This window comes from Neoarius graeffei, chromosome 1, assembly GCF_027579695.1.
Source record: "Neoarius graeffei isolate fNeoGra1 chromosome 1, fNeoGra1.pri, whole genome shotgun sequence".
In the NCBI taxonomy this organism is placed as follows: domain Eukaryota; kingdom Metazoa; phylum Chordata; class Actinopteri; order Siluriformes; family Ariidae; genus Neoarius; species Neoarius graeffei.
In genome coordinates this window covers 15115019-15128686 of record NC_083569.1, presented here as the reverse complement: position 1 = coordinate 15128686, position 13668 = coordinate 15115019, and the positions used below count along the sequence as shown (strand labels likewise).

General features: G+C 40.6%; 1 long non-coding RNA gene across 6 annotated transcripts; it reads right to left on the bottom strand.

The window, feature by feature from the left end:
• Positions 1-1164: 1164 nt before the first annotated feature.
• LOC132891870 (uncharacterized) lies at positions 1165-8917 on the bottom strand. 6 transcript variants are annotated; one of them, XR_009655374.1, is made up of 8 exons: positions 8341-8917; positions 7901-7940; positions 7574-7820; positions 7129-7432; positions 6809-6981; positions 6454-6574; positions 1690-1784; positions 1165-1611 (listed from the first exon to the last, which is right to left on the bottom strand). It is a non-coding gene; the product is annotated as an uncharacterized LOC132891870 (long non-coding RNA). The 6 variants fall into 6 exon arrangements; XR_009655377.1 differs by having other exon boundaries at positions 7129-7251; positions 7372-7432; positions 7574-8917; XR_009655373.1 differs by having other exon boundaries at positions 7574-7940.
• Between the last annotated feature and the right edge of the window lie 4751 nt (positions 8918-13668).

The window sequence follows — 13668 nt, the reverse complement described above, 5'->3', positions numbered from 1 at the left end:
GATTGTGTGTATGATGCATGGTGAATCTATTATTTATTTATTATTTTTAAAGTATTTTTAAAAATATTTTCCTGCTAGGGGCGGCACGGTGGTGTAGTGGTTAGCGCTGTCGCCTCACAGCAAGAAGGTCCTGGGTTCGAGCCCCAGGGCCGGCGAGGGCCTTTCTGTGTGGAGTTTGCATGTTCTCCCCGTGTCCGTGTGGGTTTCCTCCGGGTGCTCCGGTTTCCCCCACAGTCCAAAGACATGCAGGTTAGGTTAACTGGTGACTCTAAATTGACCGTAGGTGTGAGTGTGAATGGTTGTCTGTGTCTATGTGTCAGCCCTGGGATGACCTGGCGACTTGTCCAGGGTGTACCCCGCCTTTCGCCCGTAGTCAGCTGGGATAGGCTCCAGCTTGCCTGCGACCCTGTAGAAGGATAAAGCGGCTAGAGATGATGAGATGAGATGAGATTTTCCTGCTAATATGCTGCATTTGGAACTGTTTTACAGAAAAACACTTCCCTCTAGTGACACATTCTGTAAAGTGCAGTATGTTAACAAAACATTCAAATTCACAACACAAGCAAATTATAGTCTATTCAAAGACATTTTATAGGCTATAGCTCATGGTAGAAATCAAATAAAATGAAACAAACAAAAAAGTAATTCGGGTTCTATTCACTGTTTGCAAGTATTTTGACCAAAATTATATCACACTTAAAATTTTATTCATTTCTATAGGTCTCAGCTCTGGATGGAGTTATTTGCAGACCTCAGAAATGCTGGATACTTCAGTGGGAGTCATGAGCGTCAGTGCCTACTGAGATATTGCTTTGGTGATGTTATTCAGAAGAACTTGGATGAGTGTGTGAGACTGTGGAACAGTCACAGGATTCGTATTTCCAGAACAGTGTCATGTCAAGGAGGAGTGCCCAACGAACTCTACTACTTACCACACATCACAGTGGTGATAGATTAATACTTTCTTGTATCTGTTTTACTTTTAGCTTAAAAACATCACAGGGAAAAGTGAAAATGCATTTTGACAAACTATGAAACCAGACAGTTGTGAGGCCTGACATCTGATTTGGAGTGGAACATTGCTGTCTGTGTCTGAACAATAAGTGTCTGAACCTGTTACCCACAGCTACATTGTTTCTAAGTGTGAAATAAATTAATCAGAAGTATAACAAAGTGATGAGTGTTTATTACAGTTTTGTAAGTATAGAGAACAAAACTTCTTGAAATACTTGTTTTGTTTATTTTGTCTAAAATGTTAACTGTGAGAAAAAAACATGCTCGTATACTTTTACATTATAAAAACATCTTAAACAACAACAAAGAACAAACAATTTTTTTCAGATTCTGAACTCAGAGGGTCATCCAGTCACATAGCTTAGAATCAGCCAAATCATGGAGCATTTTGAATTCCAAAGTCCATTTGTGACTGAAACACAGTGTATGAATCTAGGAGTGGTAATTTCAGTGTGTCTGAACATGTGTTTGCCCTTGGGAATGGACAGTCATCCAGGAACTCTATTTGTGGCAATGGTTCCAAGCCAGATGGGGGAAGTGAAGTCAGCCCAGCTGCAAGCATTAAAACATCCTCCAGAGACACAGCAGCCTGGCCTTCTGCAAAGAATAATTTTTCAGATACACCTCGGCGATATGTTTTCTCAATTAGTTATAAAAAATGAGTGAATTACAAACCTTCACAATCAAGGAGATAGTCTGCAAAGTTTGACTTTCTTTAAAGCATATACACAGAACCATGGCCCCACTTTCATTTATAAATGCCTTGAGACCTAAAGAATAGCACAGGAATAGTTTTAAGTGTTAACAATAAATCTAATATAGTAATTTTTATGATTAAAGTGATTCATATTGGTAGCGGTCTGAATGAATGACCTTGACGTCCGTAACGTCACAGCAGGAAGTCTATCAGTCTCATTGCCATCTCTGCGATACTAAAACACAGAGCTGACTGCAACTCCGATCCTCCATTTTGAGCTAATTTATCACCATGCCACATAGATGTGTTGCTGGAGGGTGCAACAACACGACAGAAGGTGGATTTACGTTGCATTCATGGCCCAAGAATGTTCAAACTGCAAAGATTTGGACGCGTTTTGCGAGAAGTTCACGGGCACATTGGGAGCCTACGAAGTGGTCTCTCCTCTGCTCTGCACATTTTACTGAGGACTGGTACAAGACCTCTGATCTGTTGAGGAACATTGGCTATAAGCCCATATTAAAAGAGGGTGCAGTACCAACAATTAAAGGAACAGAAAACTACAAGAAAAGGAAAGTATTTATTTATTTTTTTTTTAAAAGGAAAGTAAGTTCAGTTGCACCAGAGTGTGAGCCGAGGGTTGTTGGTAACACCCGGGACAGAATGAGATGTGACATATTATCACTCGGGCAGTGACCTCCCCATGGTTGTTGCTAAAACCGGTGACGTCCCGTCCCATCCCGGGTTTTAGTAATTGCCTGAGCTGAGCAGTAATGGCAGAGTACTCAGTATGGAGAAAATTGAGAATGAGTGGACCAGCCGTCTGATTTCTCCACTGGATATTGCTGCCATCTCTTCCTTACGTGGAAGAAGCGAATGAATTGAGACCTGAATGAACAACTGAAAGTCAGATTGTTTCAAAACAATCGGCCACAAGATCAGCCTTCAAGAAGCGAGAACACAGACAGGTAAGCTCTGACTCTCATTTGGATAGAAAACAATAAAAGCAACTCGTTGTTTACCTGCATTTAGATTAATACGGTACATGTAACTTGTATTGTGTATTTAAGTTACCGGTATAAGATTATTTAATTTCCTTCAGAATGTGATTGTCTCAGTTCATCTGATTATTTAATTAGCCTTTTACATTTTATCCATGAAAATGCATGCATGTACATGTATGTTGCAGAAGTTATAACACCTATCCTGATTTAATGAGAGTCAACCCACAATCAATGAAGTCAAATCAGTCTTAACGGTAACGGTATTTCTTACTTTCACCATAAATTTTTATTTATATGACTTTGGTCTATAGTTGTCAAAGGCCTCAGCCTTAAAACCGGTTACTGCTGTGATGTCAGGCACTCAGGGCTGGCTGGCTCAGCGGGACAGCTCGAATGACAACTTTGCAGTCGATTTTAACTCTCAAAAATATATTTTTTTATTCCCATTTATGCAGCATACAAGAGTCAAGGATGGAGATACTATCCACTCAGAAATGTATTTAAAAATAAAGGTTCTGCATATCTCTTTTAAGTCTCCTTTTACTCCCTGAAGGACAGAGGTCAGGATTGAAGAGTCTCTCAAGTTCAAGAGCAGTGAGCTGCTTTTCAGAGTGGCACAGGATAGGGGCCAGCAAAGTAGGGTGTTGCTGTAGTGCAGTCAAAACCTGAAGGGCTGAAAGACCATCTTTGAGTCTATACAGTGGCTTGCAAAATTATTCATCCCCTTTGGTGTTTGTCCTGTTTTGTTGCATTACAAGCTGGAATTAAAATGGATTTTGGGGGGGTTAGCACCATTTGATTTACACAACATGCCTACCACTTTAAAGGTGCACATTGTTTTTTTTTTAATTGTGACACAAACAATAATTAAGGTGAAAAAACAGAAATCTGGAGTGTGCATAGGTATTCACCCCCTTTCATATGAAACCCCTAAATAAGAGCTGGTTCAACCAATTCACTTCATGAGTCACATAATTAGTTGATTTAAGATCCACCTATGTGCAATCAAAGTGTCACATGATCTGTCACATGATGTCTGTATAAATCAACCTGTTCTGGAAGGACCCTGATTCTGCCACACCGAGCAAGTAACATGAGAACCAAGGAGCCTCCAAACAAGTCAGAGACAAAGTTGTGGAGAAGTATATATCAGGGTTGGGTTATAAAAAATATCCCAAACTTTGAATATCCCAGGGAGCACCATTAAATCCATTATAGCAAAATGGAAAGAATATGGCACCACTACAAACCTGACAAGAGAAGGCTGCTCACCAAAACTCACAGACCAGGCAAGGAGGGCATTAATCAGAGATACAACAAAGACACCAAAGATAACACTGATGGAGCTGTAAAGATCCACAGCGGAGATGGGAGTATCTGTCCATAGGACCACAGAGCAGGGCTTTATGGAAGAGTGGCCAGAAAAAAGCCATTGCTGAAAAAAAAACACATTTGGAGTTTGCCCAATAGCATGTGGCAGACTCCCCAAACACATAGAAGAAGATTCTGTGATCAAATGAGACTAAAATTGATCTTTTTGGCCATCATGGGAAACGTCATGTGTGGCACAAACCCAACACTCTGAGAACACCATCGCTACAATGAAGCATAGTGGTGGCAGCATCATGCTGTGGGATGTTTTTCATCTGCAGGAATAGGAAAGCTGGTCAGGGCTGAAGGAATGATGGACGGAATCCTTCCAAGTAATGTTCGGGAATCAGACACGGTCTCAGCGTTTAAGTCTAGGCTGAAAACATATCTGTTTAGTCAAGCCTTTTGCTAATGGTGTTTATGAGGTAAAGGAGTAGATCTGGAGGGTCGTCAAACATAGATTGTTTTGGTTAACTAGGATGTATGGATGCTGTCAGTCCCCCACTTGCTTGCTCACTCGAGTTTGTTGATGGTGTAGTGGCTGGCTGCTTTATGTCCCGGGGCTCCCTCATGCCTGTGTTACCTTCTGGCTCTCCCCTTTTAGTTATGCTGCCATAGTTAGTTGCCAGAGTCCCTGCTTGTACTCAGTGCAATATGTGTACTATTCCTACTTATTCAGGTGACATTGGGCATACCTAACAACCTGTGTCCCCCCCCCCCCCCAATCTGAGTTACATGTCAGCCCTGGGATCGAGATGCTGACCTCTTCTGCTCCTCAGACCTGCCTGATCCATCCTGGTGCCCTGTGTCTGGTTGGAGTCTCATCGCATCGCTCCTGTGGAGGACGGCCCCATGTGGACAGTTGAAAGTCACACTTGTAGGACACTCTGGACACTTACAGTAATGCTTTTATGGCTGAGGACTACAGTTGACTTGCTAACTTTAGGACTGCAGTTGTCATGAACAGTTTTGCATTCAAGTTTCCATCAATGAAGAGTTTATAACATTAACGAAACTGACTTCATGTTAAAACTGTTAATGCTATAGTCATGTTGTCTGTTGTTGCCCAAATGAGGATGGGTTCCCTTTTGAGTCTGGTTCCTCTCGAGGTTTCTTCCTCATGTCATCTGAGGGAGTTTTTCCTTGCCACCATCGCCACAGGCTTGCTCATTGGGGATAGATTAGGGATAAAATGAGCTCATGTTTAAAGTCATTAAAATTCTGTAAAGCTGCTTTGCGACAGTGTCTATTGTTAAAAACGCTATACAAATAAACTTGACTTGACTTGGATGGCACTAAATGCAGGGCGAGTCTGGAGGAAAACCTGTTTGAGTCAGCCAGAGGTTTCAGACTGGGACGAAGGTTCACAGTCCAGCAGGACAATGACCCTAAACATACTGCTAAAGCTACACTGGAGTGGTTTAAAGGGAAACATTTAAATGTCTTGGAATTAACTAATCAAAGCCCAGACCTCAATCCAATTGATAATCTGTGGCATAACTTGAAGATTGCTGCACACCAACACAACCCATCTAACTTGAAGGAGTTGGAGCAGTTTTGCCTTGAGGAATGGGCAAAAATCCCAGTGTCTAGATGTGCTAAGCTAATAGAAACAAACCCCAAGAGACTTGCAGCTGTAACTGTAGCAAAAGGTGGTGCTATAAAGTATTGACTTTGAGGGGGATGAATACCTATGCACACTCCAGATGTCTGTTTTTTAAACTTAATTATTGTTTGTGTCACTATAAAAAAAAAACAATGTGCACCTTTAAAGTGATAGGCATGTTGTGTAAATCAGATGGTGCTAATCCCCCAAAAATCCATTTTAATACCAGCTTGTAATGCGACAAAACAGGACAAACACTAAGGGGGATGAATACTTTGGCAAGGCACTGTATAGTGAACAGAAACATTATTTCGTTGCCATGTAGTACCAATTGCATTTAAATTATCTAAAGAAAACTATTAAATATCCTCTTCTCTACAATTAATTTTCCACCTAAACAAATATAAATTTGGAGGGAAAAAATGGTTGTGTGTTGAACATTACTGATTTCAAGAACAACTCCATTTATTGTTTTGCACATGGCAAGGCAATTGTTACAAACTGCAAGAATTACACAAGATTGGAATGACACAGAGGGCAGGGTGGCATGAGCACTTATAGATTGGCACAAGACAGGGAAAGGAGAGACAGACATCACATATCAGTTGTAATACACTAAGACACAAATTGTCACAGTGACTGATTTATAACTAAGATATGTGCTTGCATAAACCAAAGACAGGGACCACGAGGCATTTCAAAGTAAAAATTCTTACATAAGTACATAAAAAAGAAGAAAATCACATCATTACAAATCTTACCCATCACTTACGGTACAGATGAGTTGTGGTCAATAATATACCATCAGAGGTAGTCTGACATGATTGTGCTGTGTCTCATGTTGTGTTCTTGCAGAGCATCCACTGAAGCAGCATTTTCAATCTGAAAGACATAAAAAGGGGCATAAATACCCCAGTCAATAACTGCATGTACTGTATCTCCTTACCTATTTTTTTATTCAATGACATACATTGCATGGTGTAATCTTACACTTTTAAAAACAATAAACTAAGCCAATTCTGTGTGTGTAATATAGGAAGTAAACATTGTTTCAAAACACTGCTGGAGCTATGTAAAACTCTGCCCTACCATACTGTAGCCTTATGCTTATCTCACCTCTTGCAAAGCTTTCCCTATTTCTTCATCAGTTATTAAATTAACTGTTGCTTTGAATGAAGGATGGCCCGCAAGATAACGTACAAGATCTTTTGAGAGGAAATGGGGTCCTGGACCTCCAACTGACACCGCAAGCATCTTATCTGCCAAGTAGTATTCATCCTCCCTAACAGCTGTGAATGAATTCATATGCAAAATTAAAACATACAGTAAAATGCATTATATACTATAATATATTGAGAAATAAGCAACTGCCATGTGATATATATGGTTAATGATCATTAACCATTCATATAGTACACATCTAACCCTATGCATACCATTTGTGCTGGAGACCAAAAATCGATGTCCTTCTGGTCCATCAAAAATGGGCCGGTCTTTCAGGTGTTTCTTTCAAAGAGTTAAAAACTATTGTCTTGGACTGCCCATGTCAATTCCTTCTTCTGAAACACCAGCATCATCAGTAAATTTGACCAGCATGTCAGAGGTTTCAGAATATGTTGTACGCTTGAAATCTCTGACTGCTCCTTCCCAAACATTAACCCTTGAGATGTTGAACCTACTGACTCAATAGGATGCGACAGGTTTGCTACAATGTCAGGTAGTGTAATGTTCATCTCCTCCCTGTAATGACAAAAAGTAACCTAATTAGTGGATATTCCAGACAGTGCACAAATTGCTGCTTTTACAAAAATGATTTAAATACCAGAAATATTGTACAGTGAAAAAAAACTGGAATGCCACAATTAATAGGTGTCAGTTTACATTGCTGTGTGCTGCAAATTTTTCACATTGACTGCAACCAGCTCCTCGTCCTCTTCCTCAACATCTGGTGCATACAGGTCTGTGTATTTACTGTTGGGAAATTACCATTTACATTTCAAAACATCTTACAAAACACAAATTTCTTCCCCATGTAATCATTGAATTAAAATTAAGTGAGTCACGATATTTTTTTTTCTTGTCTTGTCTGGATTTGTTTCAGGTGGATCCAGATCCTCAGTATCACTATCTGTAAAACAATTTAAAATGTCTGAAACAACACAACACTGAAAGCAAGAAACATCAGGCTGCCACATTCTGCCTTAATACCTGTCCAGGCTGATTTGTGGCTGAATGTCCTGGTCCATCTCTGAAACATGATAAAATTAATAAAATTATTACCTTCATGATACAGGTTGGAGCCTATCCCAGCTGACTATGGGCAAGGTACACCCTGGACAAGTCACCAGATCATTGCTGGGCTGACACACAGAGACAAACAACCATTCACACCTACGGTCAATTTAGAGCCACCAATTAACCTAACCTGCATGTATTTGGACTGTGGAGGAAACCGGAGCACCCAGAGGAAACCCATGCAGACACGGGGAGAACATGCAAACTACACACAAAAAGGCCCCCATCAGCCACTGGGTTAGAACCCAGAACCTTCTTTCTGGGAGGTGACAGTGCTAACCACTGCACCACTGTGCTGCCCCACATCAACAATTTAAAGATAAATTACTTCTTGTATAAAAATTAGTACTTACCTTTCATCATCAAGTTTGTGTTTGGGAGTACTTTGGTTTTGTGGTTCAAAAACCTGAGAGGAAACGCATACAATTATCAACAATTTTTAACAGCTTCCATTATTGTTCCCTTAGCACATACAGTATGTATCAATGGTAAAAGGTCGTCAGTGTTTCTGATAGTAATAGTAACTGCAAAATAATCAAAACAAGCCTTGTTCTTCTAAAATATAGACCAGGTTTTATGCTCAACCATGAACAACCATGCCCCTCATATAACCAGTTCTTGGAGTGCAGAAGCTGAACGTCAGAAGAACAATAGTCCTTTAACTATGGGCCGAAAGGAAGATATACCGTAGGCCAAAACAAGGAAGGAAACACGTTCAGGTAAGCTGTATTGGCCATTCTATACAATTACTTTTGCAAGACACTGTACTGCTTTTGGTTGGTATTCACAGTACAGACTTCATACAGTTCCACATTATTGATTAGAGAATGACCATTGTGAGAGACATGTTTGGAAGTGTGAAAAAAACAACAATTTCACATGTGGGATAAAAAAACCTGACGTGGGATAAAATGTTGGTATAGTACTGACTTGCACTTGTCATTCCAGCCAACATTAACCCTATTGTAAGGCCCTGGAGCACAAAATCAGAAGATGATATGACTCTGGAGGAAGCCTCCATAACTACAGATGATCATAATTGTAAAAAAAAAAATACAATGGCTGGTAAGCATGCACATGCGGCATATTAAAAGCATGGCAGGATGATGTTTGTTCATCTCATCTCATTATCTCTAGCCGCTTTATCCTTCTACAGGGTCGCAGGCAAGCTGGAGCCTATCCCAGCTGACTACGGGCGAAAGGCGGGGTACACCCTGGACAAGTCGCCAGGTCATCACAGGGCTGACACATAGACACAGACAACCATTCACACCTACGGTCAATTTAGAGTCACCAGTTAACCTAACCTGCCCTGCCTGTCTGTCTTTGGACTGTGGGGGAAACCGGAGCACCCGGAGGAAACCCACGCGGACACGGGGAGAACATGCAAACTCCACACAGAAAGGCCCTCGCCGGACCCGGGGTTCGAACCCAGGACCTTCTTGCTGTGAGGCGACAGCGCTAACCACTACACCACCGTGCCGCCCCCATGATGTTTGTTAATATTAATAATTTTCCTTTTGTCTCTATTGTCATTCCTCATGTAATGAACAGGGAAAGTGTCTCTAATATTTTAAAGCAACAGTGCTTGGGGAAGAGGGGAGCATAATTATCTGGACTGGCATGGCCAATAATTAATATATTGAGGCTATGGGTTAATATGCCAAGGCTACAAACTAAGTACCTTTTAGCCATGAATACTGGAGAATACTCATACTTAATATGTGGCCGCCAGTTACTTTTTTTTTAGCAGGAATGGGTGACAAAGTCCTTTCATTTTAAGATTTTGCTTAAGGTGACACGGCTAATAGTACATCCATGTCACAACACCTGTGACTCCAATATGTCTTTAGGCCTCACTGGAAGATTGAAGTAAAGTCTAATATTATCAATCATATCCATGTTTCGATTCCTGTGGCCACAATGGTCTCAATCAATTGATTTTTTTCAGTGTGTTATAAAACATACTTTGTAATATGCTGAGCTGCTGTAACACAGCTGAGCTGCTGTGAGTGTCCCTGATAATCTCATCTCATCTCATTATCTGCAGCCGCTTTATCCTGTTCTACAGGGTCGCAGGCAAGCTGGAGCCTATCCCAGTTGACTACAGACGAAAGGCGGGGTACACCCTGGGCAAGTCGCCAGGTCATCACAGGGCTTACACAGACAACTATTCACACTCACATTCACACCTACGGTCAATTTAGAGTCACCAGTTAACCTAACCTGCATGTCTTTGGACTGTGGGGGAAACCGGAGCACCCGGAGGAAACCCACGTGGACATGGGGAGAACATGCAAACTCTGCACAGAAAGGCCTCGCCGGCCACGGGGCTTGAACCCAGAACCTTCTTGCTGTGAGGCGACAGCGCTAACCACTACATCACCGTGCCGCCCCCTGATAATCTTGTAATAATAATTCACAGTCAGGCATTTCTACACACATAGGTATACTAACTCCATTTCCAGAAAAGTTTGGGATATTTTCCAAAATGCAATAAAACAAAAATATGTGATTTATTAATTCAGGTGAACCTTTATTTACTGTAACTGACAAAAATACAAAGAAAAGACTTTGAATAGTTTTACTGACCAACTTAATGAAATTTTGGAAATATAAATGAAGTTAGAAATTGATGCTTGCAACACACTCAAAAAAAAAGTTGGGACAGAGGCAAAATAAAACTGAAAAGTTTATTGGATATGCACCAAAGGCTCTGTCTTGACAAACAAGGATGGGTTGTGGCTCACCTTTTGTGCCAAAACTTCTGAGAGAATATTTAGTCAATTCAAAAAGAACATTTCTCAATGAAAAGTTTTTAGGTCTTTCAAAAGCTACAGTACATAATATTGTGAAAAGATTCAGGGAATTTGAAAACATGCATAAAGATCAGAAACCACTGTAGAATGTGCGTGACCTTCGACCCCTCAGGTGGCACTGCCTGAAAAACTATCATGCTAATGTGGCAAACATGGGCTCAGGAGTATTTCAGAAAACCATTGTCACTTAACATCCAGAAATGCAACCTGAAACTGTATTATGCAAGGAGGAAGGCATTCATCAATTCTAGGCAGAAACACTACCAATTTCTCTGGGCCCAAATTCATCTCAGATGGACTGAAAGACAGTGGAAACGTGTGCTGTGGTCAGATAAGTCCACATTTCAGCTTGTTTTTGGGAAAACCAGATGTGCCAAAGGTGAACATGACCATCCAGATTATTATCAGAGAAAGGTGCAAAAGACAGCATTTTTGATGGTATGGGGGTGCATCAGTGCCCACAGCATGCATGTGAAGGTAGCATTGACGCTGAGGTGTATATTAGGATTTTAGAGACACATGTTCATCAAGGGGTGGCGGCACGGTGGTGTAGTGGTTAGCACTGTCACCTCACAGCAAGAAGGTCCTGGGTTTGAGCCCAGCAGCCGATGAGGGCCTTTCTCTGTGGAGTTTGCATGTTCTCCCCATGTCTGTGTGGGTTTCCTCCGGGTGCTTCGGTTTCCCCCATAGTCCAAAGACATGCAGGTTAGGCTAACTGGTGGCTCTAAATTGACCGTAGGTGTAAGTGTGAATGGTTGTTTGTGTCTATGTGTCAGCCCTGTGATGACCTGGCGACTTGTCCAGAGTTTACCCTGCCTCTCACCCATAGTCAGCTGGGATAGGCTCCAACTTGCCTGAGACCCTGTACAGGATAAGCGGCTACAGATAATGGATGGATATTCATCAAGGCAACATCTCTTTCTGGAAAAATCTGTGCTTATTTGAGCAGGACAATGCCAGGCCTCATTCTGCACATGCTAGAACAGAATGACACAGAGTGTGTGTGCTTGACTGGCCTGCTGCCAGTCCTGATCTGTCTCCTACTGAGACTGTATGGTGCATCATGAAGAGGAGAATCAGACAATGGCAACCACGGACTGTTGAGCAGCTGACGTCTTGTATCAAACAAGAATGTACAAAAATTCCAATTGCAAAACTGCAACATTTTGTATCCTCAGATCCCATATTATTAAAAAGTGTTATTAAAAAGAAGTGGGATGTAACACAATGGTAACAAGTGTTGCCAGGCAAAACAAACCTCACCCGATAGCACTTATGATGAATATGAAGGAAGACATCGCGAAAAAAATAGGCACCCTATGGGTACATGTGGCTACTGCTTATAAATAAAATTGTTTTCTGATACCATGTCCATGCAGTAAATATGGACAATATAAATATAAATATATTATATTTACTCTATGAGGCAGTAGCCACAGAAATGAAGCGTAATCAAAAAATGAATGATTTAACAATCACTGAAGTAAAATATACCAAGTGTGTGTACTTTATATTATTCTACTCTTACCTCTTACAGTTTTCAAAACTGAAACCTCTGAACCGAGGCTGACATACACATGCTATTGCCAGGACCGAAACTCTTATTTCCCGGAAATGGCCCGGGGCTAGAGCTCAGTGGAACACACTTTCTCTCTGTAATAAGCATAAACATGTCTGAAAGCGATTTCTTTAGTCTAGTCCATTTATTTCGAATGGTAAACCGAATTGTATACACTCACTGGCCATTTCAATCTGAACACATGTATGTGCATGCGCAGTGCCGTTGTGGTGATCCGCAACTGTTACACTCTTACATATGAGTATGTATGAGTATATATATATATATATATATATATATATATATATATATATATATATATATATATATGGCAGTAGCCACAAAAACCTTGACCTTGACCAGATGACCCCCAAAATGTTGGAGGTTCTACGGTATGTGAGACCAATACCCATCTATCCTGAAATTTTCATGAAGATTGGTCCAGCCATTTTCCTGTAATATTGTTAACAAAAAAACAAACAAACAAACCCGACCAAAAACAATACCTTGCCCCCTGGTGGACTCCGTCCTGGGTGAGGTAATAATGCCTCTGTCCCAACTTTTTTTGAATGTGTAGCAGACATCAAATTCTAACTTCATTTATCTCATCTCATCTCATCTCATCTCATCTCATTATCTCTAGCCGCTTTATCCTTCTACAGGGTCGCAGGCAAGCTGGAGCCTATCCCAGCTGACTACGGGCGAAAGGCGGGGTACACCCTGGACAAGTTGCCAGGTAACTTCATTTATATTTACAAAATACAATTAAGTTATTCAGTAAAACTACTGAAAATCTTTTCTTTGTACTTTTGTCAGTTAAAGAAAGTTTCACATGAATTAACAAATAAAAGATTTTTGTTTTTATTGCATTTTGGAAAATATCACAACTTTTTTGGAAATTGGGTTCATACAGTATATTACATCATCTTCACCTAACATCATCTAACTTTAGGCATGACACAATCCCATATCCATCGTGACTGGCAGCCAATCAGGTGAGAGAGAAGACAAACAACAAAGGTGTAAAGAAAGCAAACATGAGATGGAGTGAAAGGGTCTGATATACAGTGGTGCTTGAAAGTTTGTGAACCCTTTAGAATTTTCTATATTTCTGCATAAATATGAACTAAAACATCATCAGATTTTCACACAAGTCCTAAAAGTAGATAAAGAGAACCCAGTTAAATAAATGAGACAAAAATATTATACTTGGTCATTTATTTATTGAGGAAAATGATCCAATATTACATATCTGTGAGTGGCAAAAGTATGTGAACCTCTAGGATTAGCAGTTAATTTGAAGG